The 10,000-nt window shown below is 40.1% G+C and overlaps 1 protein-coding gene across 4 annotated transcripts in view; it reads left to right on the forward strand.

Moving 5' to 3' along the window:
* Window positions 1-10,000, forward strand: part of LOC143140297 (thyroid hormone receptor beta) — a 198,802-nt gene that overhangs the window by 101,420 nt on the left and 87,382 nt on the right. For all 4 annotated transcript variants that reach the window (XM_076301077.1, XM_076301080.1, XM_076301078.1 and 1 more), the window contains exon 2: window positions 1,248-1,309. The gene's annotated coding sequence lies outside the window, so the exon portion shown is untranslated. The remainder of the gene's footprint in view (window positions 1-1,247; window positions 1,310-10,000) is intronic.

Below are 10,000 nucleotides of genomic sequence, written 5' to 3' on the forward strand. Positions count from 1 at the left end.
TGTGTTAGGGCTGCAGCCATCGATTATGTCATAGATTAATCGAGTAATCTGATACTATTTGCGTTATTAAATGCAATTTACTATTCAAGGGCACTTCAGCCGCTTCCTACTGCTCGGGGTTCGAACCGGCAACCCTCCGGTTACAAGTCCGAAGCGCTAACGAGTAGTCCACGGCCACACACACACACACACACACACACACACACACACACACACACACACACACACACACACACACACACACACACACACACACACACACACACACACACACACACACACACACACACACACACACACACACACTAACCAGTAGGCCACGGCTGCCCCTGGTGATTGCTACTGTAGGTTGACATTATAGAGGTGGTTTCTAGGGTGTGGTTCTAGGGTGTTGTTAGGGTACATATGGTGGTTGCTATGCAAAATAACACGGTTGCTATGGTGGTTGCTAAGGTTAAAGCCAAACCATCTGTATACAGGTCATGTAAAAAAAAAAATAATAATAATAAAAACATATATACAACATTTGAATTGGTGTATTGATCAAGCCCACTAATGGCATTTCTAATAATAAAAACATAAATACAACATTTGAATTGGTGTATTGATCAAGCTCACTAATGGCATTTCTAATAATAAAAACATAAATACAACATTTGAATTGGTGTATTGATCAAGCCCACTAATGGCATTTCTAATAATAAAAACATAAACAACATTTTTGGTGGTTGTGGCCTCACGGTCTGTCCCTCAGGTTGTGGCAGGCTGAATGGCCACAACCTCGTTCTCTCCGAGGATGTAAGGCAATTTAGCGTAATTTGTCCAGGTTTGAAACACAGTGTTGAATTTGATTTACTGAATGATAATGTCCGTATTTCCTCATATTTGGGGCATTCTGTTAGGAAGTGCAGTTCTGTCTCCACAGCCCCCAAGCTGCAGTGTGAGGCCTTTTGTTGAAATGTTTCCAATTTTCCCAGAATTTGTTTGAGTCAAGTGATTCTTCTAGATCATTCAGTTGGCTTTGCATATGTATTTTTCTTTGCTCTTACTGTATTTTTGTTTGAATATCTTGTGTAGATGGTATACGGCCAGTATAACCATATGGTTAATGCCATAGTCTTTTTTTCTCTTCCTCTCTCTTTCCTCTCTCTCTCTGTCCTCTCTCTCCCCCTCTCTCTCTCTCTTTCCTCTCTCTCTCTCTCTCCCTCTCTCCATCTCTTTCTCTCTCTCTCTCTCTCTCTCTGCAGGTGTGTGTGAGGGGAGGAGGCCTCACTCCTTGTGTTGTGCTGGAGGCCATTCCGATTCTGGGGTAAGAATATGTTTATACACACACACACACACAAAAAAAAAAACACACACACACACACACAGATAGACACACAGAGATACACACACACACACATACAAACACACAGATACATACAAACACACACACACACACACGCACACTCTCACACACACACACACACACACACACACACACACACACACATAGAATAACACCTTCACATAAACTGTGTATAAGTATAAGTATATATACTTTTTTTGATCTCGTGAGGGAAATTTGGTCTCTGCATTTATCCCAATCCGTGAATTAGTGAAACACACACAGCACACAGTGAACACACAGTGAGGTGAAGCACACACTAATCCCGGCGCAGTGAGCTGCCTGCATCAACAGCGGCGCTCGGGGAGCAGTGAGGGGTTAGGTGCCTTGCTCAAGGGCACTTCAGCCGTGCCTACTGGTCGGGGTTCGAACCGGCAAACCCTCCGGTTACAGGTCCGAAGTGCTAACCAGTTGGCCACGGTGTGTGTGTTTCCAAATGTAGAGCTTGTATCCATGTTCACACAGAGTAACCAAAGTCCTTATTCAGTGTCCTGGGCCCCACACACTGTTGTAGTGGACCGCTACAGATTCTGTAGAATAAAAATGTATATTTCTATAGTACTCATATATCTTATAGGGATTCTGTAGAATAAAAATGTATATTTCTATAGTACTCATATATCTTATAGGGATTCTGTAGAATACACATGTATATTTCTATAGTACTCATAGGGATTCTGTAGAATAAACATGTATATTTCTATAGTACTCATATATCTTATAGGGATTCTGTAGAATAAAAATGTATATTTCTATAGTACTCATAGGGATTCTGTAGAATAAAAATGTATATTTCTATAGTACTCGTATATCTTATAGGGATTCTGTAGAATAAACATGTATATTTCAATAGTACTCATATATCTTATAGGGATTCTGTAGAATAAAAATGTATATTTCTATAGTACTCATATATCTTATAGGGCCTCAACACTCATCTCCGAGTTCACTCTTCCCTTTCCGCCCGTGTACAACAATTCAAACTCTTTCACAACTCTCTTTCCTTCCGTGTGTGTGTGTGTGTGTGTGTTTCCTTCACAACTCTCTGTCCTTCCGTGTGTGTGTGTGTGTTTCCTTCACAACTCTCTGTCCTTCCGTGTGTGTGTGTTTCCTTCACAACTCTCTTTCCTTCCGATACTCACTCATTCTGACTTTCATTTTGTATCAAAGTATATATTTGACTATTTAATTTGTTGTATGAATATTTTTGGTTTGAACTATCCCAATATATGATGTGAAATGTATAACACTTGTTTTGTGTTGTTTGATTTGTGCTGGGCTAGCTGTAACTGTGTGTGTGTGTGTGTGCATGTGTGTTGTTTGATTTGTGCTAGGCTAGCTGTAACTGTGTGTGTGTATGTGTGTGTGTGTGTGTGTTGTTTGATTTGTGCTAGGCTAGCTGTAACTGTGTGTGTGCGTGTGTGTGTGTGTGTTGTTTGATTTGTGCTAGGCTAGCTGTAACTGTGTGTGCATGTGTGTGTGTGTGTGATGCTTGTGTTTTGTGACAGGAATGCCATCAGGCCTGATATTGTTGTTATTGATGAGAGCAATAGGAATGTATTCATAGTGGAAGTAGGCTGTTGTTTTGACCCATGTCCAGAGGAAGCCTGTTTAACAAAGCTGGTGAAATACCAGCGTGTTGTGCTGCAGATGTGCAGTCTTGGTTATAAACAGTGTTGGGAACGTTACTTTAAAAAAGTAATTAGTTATAGTTACTCACTACTTGTTCCAAAAAGTAACTGAATTACTCTATGATAAGAGTAACTCGTTACCAGGGAAAGTAACTATTTGTGTTACTGTTACAAAAAAAAAAGCTGCTATACTGTATGTCAAAGAATTTGGATTTTTTTAGCAGTTTTGAGCAGCCAGTTGAAATTAGTAGAACAGACAGGTGTTTGTAGGCTACATAACTTTCGATATTTATTACATACAGTGGGCATCGCTTTCAAATGACCACTTAATTCGCGCATTACGCGGCGTGAAGCTGCGTGAAGCTTTAGTACCACTTTCAGCCACTGTGCGTCGCTCTGCCACTGTACATCGCTCTGCCTGCCGTCCCTTCTGAAGCTGGATCTACCATTAAACATAATTGTTGCCGAGAGTAATCCCAGCCTACGAATTCAATAACAAAATAAATCATGCATAATTAAACATTACCTCGATTTAGGCTACTTGGGTATGGCTTAAGGCTTGACTACACGGTGGTAACGAAAATCAAAATTTGCTGTCTACATTATTGTCAGTGTTGGGGTTAACGCAACTACGCAAATCAAAACAGTGGTGTGATAATTGAGCCAGTAGAGAAATAACTGTTCAAAATTAATCTGTAGCCTTGGGTAGGCTTCTGCAGAAAACACTTTTTAATACCGATTTAATACTATCTGGCGACGTTTTTAACAGGCTACGCAATAGAGGCTTAGACAACTATGACCCACGTTTTGGTTTCGTAAATTAATTTGCCCTACTTCTTGACTGCAGTGTAGTCAATTGACTGCTTGACATGTCATTTTTATTTTTCTGTACAATAAACAAATACATCTGCTTTATGCCGCAGAATTACATTCATATTTGGCTGACTGCAGACGCGCCACTTCCCTCCCCATATTCCAAGATTAAGATAGTAGCCTATACAAAAAGCACTTCATACTATCATAAAAAAATAGTTAAAACGAATAGCTATTTGCAATTTGACAAAACACTGGTCCTCATTTTGCGAATGCGAGGACGATATGAGCCTGTTGCATTTATTTAGATGTCCGAGTCACGCATAATGTTTGAAAACCACTGGCTCGTAATCACAATAATTTAACACATAACAGTTGGATAGCCTACTTCATCATGTCCCCATGCCTACATTTTTGTGAGTAGCATAGAGATCGTTAAAAACAATAAAGTATGGCTCTCCGTTTGGGACATCGAAAACATATATTTTTAATAGACTACCGTCGAAGATTCTGACTTGCAAAAGCCTCGGGATAACACGTTATCTCCACTATCATCAGTCATGCCCCTTGATCAAAGTGGGGAATGAAATAAAAGTTTGAGAACCACTGGCTTAACAAGTTACCTGCAGTCCAGAACACAGAATCTGTTGCAATATTCTGATGATCGGCGATGATATCGGCAAATGTTTGTTTTCCAAAGTAAGAATTTCACTTCACCATGCACCTTCGACAATACCTGGCCTACCTGGTATCATTACAAACATTATTCTGTGTCCTAAAACTGGCATATTTTATGGCATTGTGTCATGTAAGTTCGTTGCAAAATCTAGAGAAATGTGTGAGGTGGTCAGCGGAGGACAATTAAGACACACATTGGATTGTGTTATTACTTGAACATTCCACACTATCCACAGCTGTGGTAGGCCTATCAGGGGCAGGAGGATTACTGTCAGCGCAGGCTTTATATAAAATTCTTCAACAGAAGGCCTCGAATGTTGTCTTGTTTGTGGAGCGCTTTGCTTCGCTTCTGTAATCTCGGCTTCATTGAAAATGAGGGCTTCCCTCAATGACCCTCCGAGAATAAATAAAGGTTGAATGAATGAATGAATGCAGGCTTGCCCAAAATAAAGGCCTGTGGTTTGCGCAGCCTACAGTAAATAACAGACCCGCCAGAATGTGCGTTATGATGCTTTTTTACGAGCAAGATGTTTTTGGTACCCTACGCACACTGCATGTTCTTAAATAACAATGATCATCAGTAATATTCGACCATTAATTTGGGTAAATGGGCAAGCGTGACCACCTTGATTGGCTGATTGGCTGATGATTGTAACGCGGGCATGATTCCAAACACCTCCCTTACGATGATGAGTGACAGGTGACAGGTCTCAGAATGCGTGCGCTACACAAGGACGGAAGATGATGAATAACTGGGGCCGTAGGCTATTCACAAAGGCTTTTATCTTACTACTAGGAGTAGGCTACTCCTAAATCGCACTTAAAGATTTTAGCTTGGAGTTTTCTCTTAAAAGTTATTCACAAAGCCTTTCAGACAACTCCTAAACTAGGAGTGAGTCTTCGTGGCTATGGATGACGTCATAACTCATGCACGAGCTTGACTGAAGTGACCACCTTGATTGGCTGACGATTGTAACGCGGGAATTCCAAACACCTCTCTTCCGATGATGACTGACAGGTGACAGGTCGGAGAATGCGTGCGCTACACAAGTAGTGCGAAGGACGGAATATGATTAATAACTGAATAAAAAGGCCTAGCCTAAATTAATAAAGAGTAAGGCAAAACAAATAGCTTAGTAGCCTAATGAAACATAGGCCTATGGATTGATGCAGTAGCCTACCTTTGCAACATTATTAAATGAATCTGTCACCATATCCCTAGGCTACGTTTGCAAAGAGGAGAACATTTTAATTTGATTCACAATGAAACGTTACATTTCATTTACATGTTAACAATGAGTAGTTTTGGTTGTTGGTGGCGTTATTGCATCCCTTTTATGAATGCAAAATTGTTCCCTCGCGATTGGAAGCTCCTGTTGCGCATAGGCTATGCATTTCAAAACATCGCAACGTAAAATGCCACAAAAAAGCTGTTTATGAATAGGAGTCCTCTCGACTTAAGCTGTCCCAGACTTAGGTGCTACTTTTAGGTCTAAAATGCTTAGTGAATTACTTTTTGTGAAAAAATTAGGAGTCTTAAAAGTTAGGAGTGACACGCCCATTATTTTTAGGAGTTGCTCCTAAATTCGCCAGTTAGGAGCTACTTTTAGCCTTAAAATTCTTTGTGAATACGGCCCCTGAATAAAAAGGCCTAGCCTAAACGAATCAAGGCAAAACAAATAGCCTAGAAGCCTAATGAAACATATGGATTGATGTAGTATCTTTGTAACATTATTAAATTATTCTGTTACTATGCCTACGTTTGCAAAAGAGAACATTTTAATTTGATTCACAATAATGTTACATTTAATTTACATGTTGACAATGTTTTGTTGTTGTTGGTGGCGTTATTGCATGTTAGTTATGCCTACAATGCAAAATTGCTTCCTCGCGATTGGAAGCTCCTGTAGCTGCATAGGATTTCAAAACACGGCAAAATTCCGCAGGTTTGTGATATAGGTCTGTGAGTAAGGAGTCCTCTTGACTTCTTTTAAGCTGTCAGAAGTGGGAAGGTGTGATTTTTTGGGGGCAGGGCCGGATTAACTGGGCACAAATGTCTGATGGCCCCCCTTCCCCCCAGCCAACGTGAATCGGGTGGTTAGTTAATAGGCCTATCGTGAAGATTTTTCCTGCCATCTAAGGCACGAGCGCATCTGTGAGGCCAAGCCTCACCAAGTAGCTCGTTTGCTTACAACTAACATTCCATTTAATTAAACTGCTTTATAGGCTATGCCGAAATAGTTTTCAACATTTTGAATATTAGTGTCGGGTGAATTGAAATGTTCTCAAAGTAGCCTTATGGCTGAAAGCTGCATGGGATCCCCCCCGTCAAGCAATATAACCATACAAACGCGCTTCCTGCACTCATTGTTTCAAAAGGAGTAATTTTGGCGCACGTAGACATAAGGCCGAACATGCAAGCGCCAATGAATCGTGCTCTCACGACAATCACGCCATTAAACTTAAATAGGTTAACATCACTCTAAGTTCAAGCAAGGAAAACGATGATTTGAAGACATCTGTTTCGTTGGAAGGGCAAGGGGTAGCAACAGGGCAACAGAGAGACAGGCCCGATGGCAGGGCTGTTATGAGAGTATTAAAATATGGGATATTCTACGGGAAAACATTAAAACGGCAAGACAGCGGGGGAAAGTTAAAATACGTGATAAACACGGAAAAAGTTGGCATGCATTGTTTCGGTCCCCGTGCACAGGGATTATTTGTCATATTATTAATCACATATGATTATTTGTGAAATTGTGCAAACAGGCGCAACACATTTGAAAAGGAAGGACTGGTAGCATGCAAGCTCACGGGAAAGATTGATTTAAGAACATTATCACAAAGTGTGTGGCTGTGGCACGGGCGGAAGACAGCGACAATTGGCAGGGGAGGGTCATGTCTTTTTTAACAATTCTGTCGGAGGGTCATTGGACAATTTCTAGCAGGCAAGATAGGGTCATGCAACTTCCAACTGAAGCATTCAAAATTCCTCCGGTGGCCCCTTCAATAAATAACGAACAGTCCCTAGATTGCTGCTGGGCTATATGTCTTGGTTCTGTTAACAACTCATTGTCAAACGCATAGCCTATCTCGTTGTTGCATCCATTACAAACAAACATGCAATGTGAACGTCTGGGATTGGGGAGAGCACTAAATGCTCTACTGAATAAGCACGAAGTCAAACCTTTAAATGAAAAACACTCTTTCATAATCCAAAAAATCCGTTGTAACGATGGGAAAAGTAATTAGTTAGATTACCCCGTTAGTGAAAAAATATCATTACCTAACGCCATTCTTTTAAACACCGTTATTTCAAACACTGGTTATAAATGCCAATATGTGGAGCTCATATGTGGTAGTTTGGGCCCCGTACACAGGCTGGTCACTAGGGGTCTCAGGATTGGGCCACGTACACAGGCTGGTCACTAGGGGTCTCAGGATTGGGCCACGTACACAGGCTGGTCACTAGGGGTCTCAGGATTGGGCCGCGTACACAGGCTGGTCACTAAGGGCCTTGTTGGATTTACAAAAGTGAAAGCTAAACAACTGGCTAAATATTGTTCAATTTCATCCATTATTGGAAGACACCACATTTGGAGCCGAATACATACCGAATACTGATACATATTTTGTGGTAGAAATATTGGTATCATAAAATTGCAATACATTTTCTTCTCTGCTCTCTAAACTAAATAATAATGAGTGTCAAATAAAATATATAATAGCAGGCTATTTCAAACAAAAAAAAAACAATTCTGTCTAAAACAAGCCTCAAAGTCAAAGTCAAAGTCTGCTTTATTGTGAATTTATTCACATGCCAAGACATACAAAGAGATCGAAATTAAGTTTCTCACTATCCCACGGTGAAGACCAGACGTAATTTTACCAATTAAGTCCACAGACAAACATAACATTCAAGTAAACAATAAAAAGTAAATAAGAAGGCACATACAATGAAGAAATAAGAGCAGCAAAATTGGGTTGAAATTGTGCAATTGTGCATACAGTAGACAGTCAATATCATAGTGCAAAGTCCGGCCAATAAATGTCTGAGGTAGTTCTGTTTGACCTAAGTATGCAAGTGGCATAGTGGTGCAAGTTATGTAAGAGCAGCAGAAGTGTTGTGTTTCTAGGACAACAGGACAACAACAACAAGTTGCAAAGTGTGCAAAGTGTACAAGTGGAGTGGTGCAGGCGGCCATTGTGGGTCCAAAGTCCAGGATGTTATGTAGCTGAGGGTGGAGGGGGGAGAGAGTTCAGCATCCTAACAGCCTGGTGTATGAAGCTGTTGGTGAGTCTGGTGGTGCGGGAGCGCAGGCTTCTGTACCTCTTCCCAGAGGGCAGTAGATCAAACAAATTGTGAGCAGGGTGACTTGCATCACTCACAATTGTGGTCGCCTTGTGGGTGAGGTGGGTGGTGTAAATGTCCTTCAGGGAGGGGATTGAAGCACCAATAATCCTTCCAGCTGTGTTCACTATGCGCTGCAGGGCTTTCCTGTTGTATTCAGTGCAGCTTCCGCCCCACACAGCGATACAGCTGGAGAGGATGCTCTCAATGGTGCCTCGGTAAAATGTGGTCATGATGGCTGGTGGAGCACTTGCTCGCCTGAGTTTCCGCAGGAAGTAGAGGCGGCGCTGAGCTTTCTTCGCCAGTGATGCAGTGTTGGTGGTCCAGGAGAGGTCTTCACTGATGTGCACCCCCAGGAATTTGGTGCTGCTCACTCTCTCCACCACAGCACCGTCGATGGTCAGTGGCAGGTGTTGTGTGTGACCTCTCCGGAAGTCAACAACAATCTCCACACTTTTTAACTAGATTATCTTATTTAAACACATTATCTTAATTAAAGACATTATTAACTAGATTATCTTAATTAAAGACATTATTAACTAGACTATCTTAATTAAAGACATTATTAACTAGACTATCTTAATTAAAGACATTATTAACTAGATTATTTTGCACTGTGTCCATATCTTAATTAAAGACATTATTAACTAGATTATCTTAATTAAAGACATTATTAACTAGATTATTTTGCACTGTGCCCATATCTTAATTAAAGACATTATTAACTAGACTATCTTAATTAAAGACATTATTAACTAGATTATCTTAATTAAAGACATTATTAATTAGACTATTTTGCACTGTGTCCATATCTTAATTAAATACATTATTAACTAGATTATCTTAAATAAAGACATTATTAACTAGACTATCTTAATTAAATACATTATTAACTAGATTATTTTGCACTGTGCCCATATCTTAATTAAAGACATTATTAACTAGATTATCTTAATTAAAGATATTATTAACTAGATTATCTTAATTAAAGACATTATTAACTAGATTATTTTGCACTGTGTCCATATCTTAATTAAAGACATTATTAACTAGATTATTTTGCACTGTCTGTCTCAGTAAACTCTGACAGGGCAACAAAACATGATCCCTTGTGACTCTACTGTAGTTCTAGAGACCTTT

Source organism: Alosa pseudoharengus, unplaced genomic scaffold (genome assembly GCF_046254945.1).
Source record: "Alosa pseudoharengus isolate Yale_2024_CS ecotype anadromous, Long Island Sound unplaced genomic scaffold, YU_APseudo_1.1 YU_APseudo_1.1_scf_23, whole genome shotgun sequence".
In the NCBI taxonomy this organism is placed as follows: Eukaryota; Metazoa; Chordata; class Actinopteri; order Clupeiformes; family Clupeidae; genus Alosa; species Alosa pseudoharengus.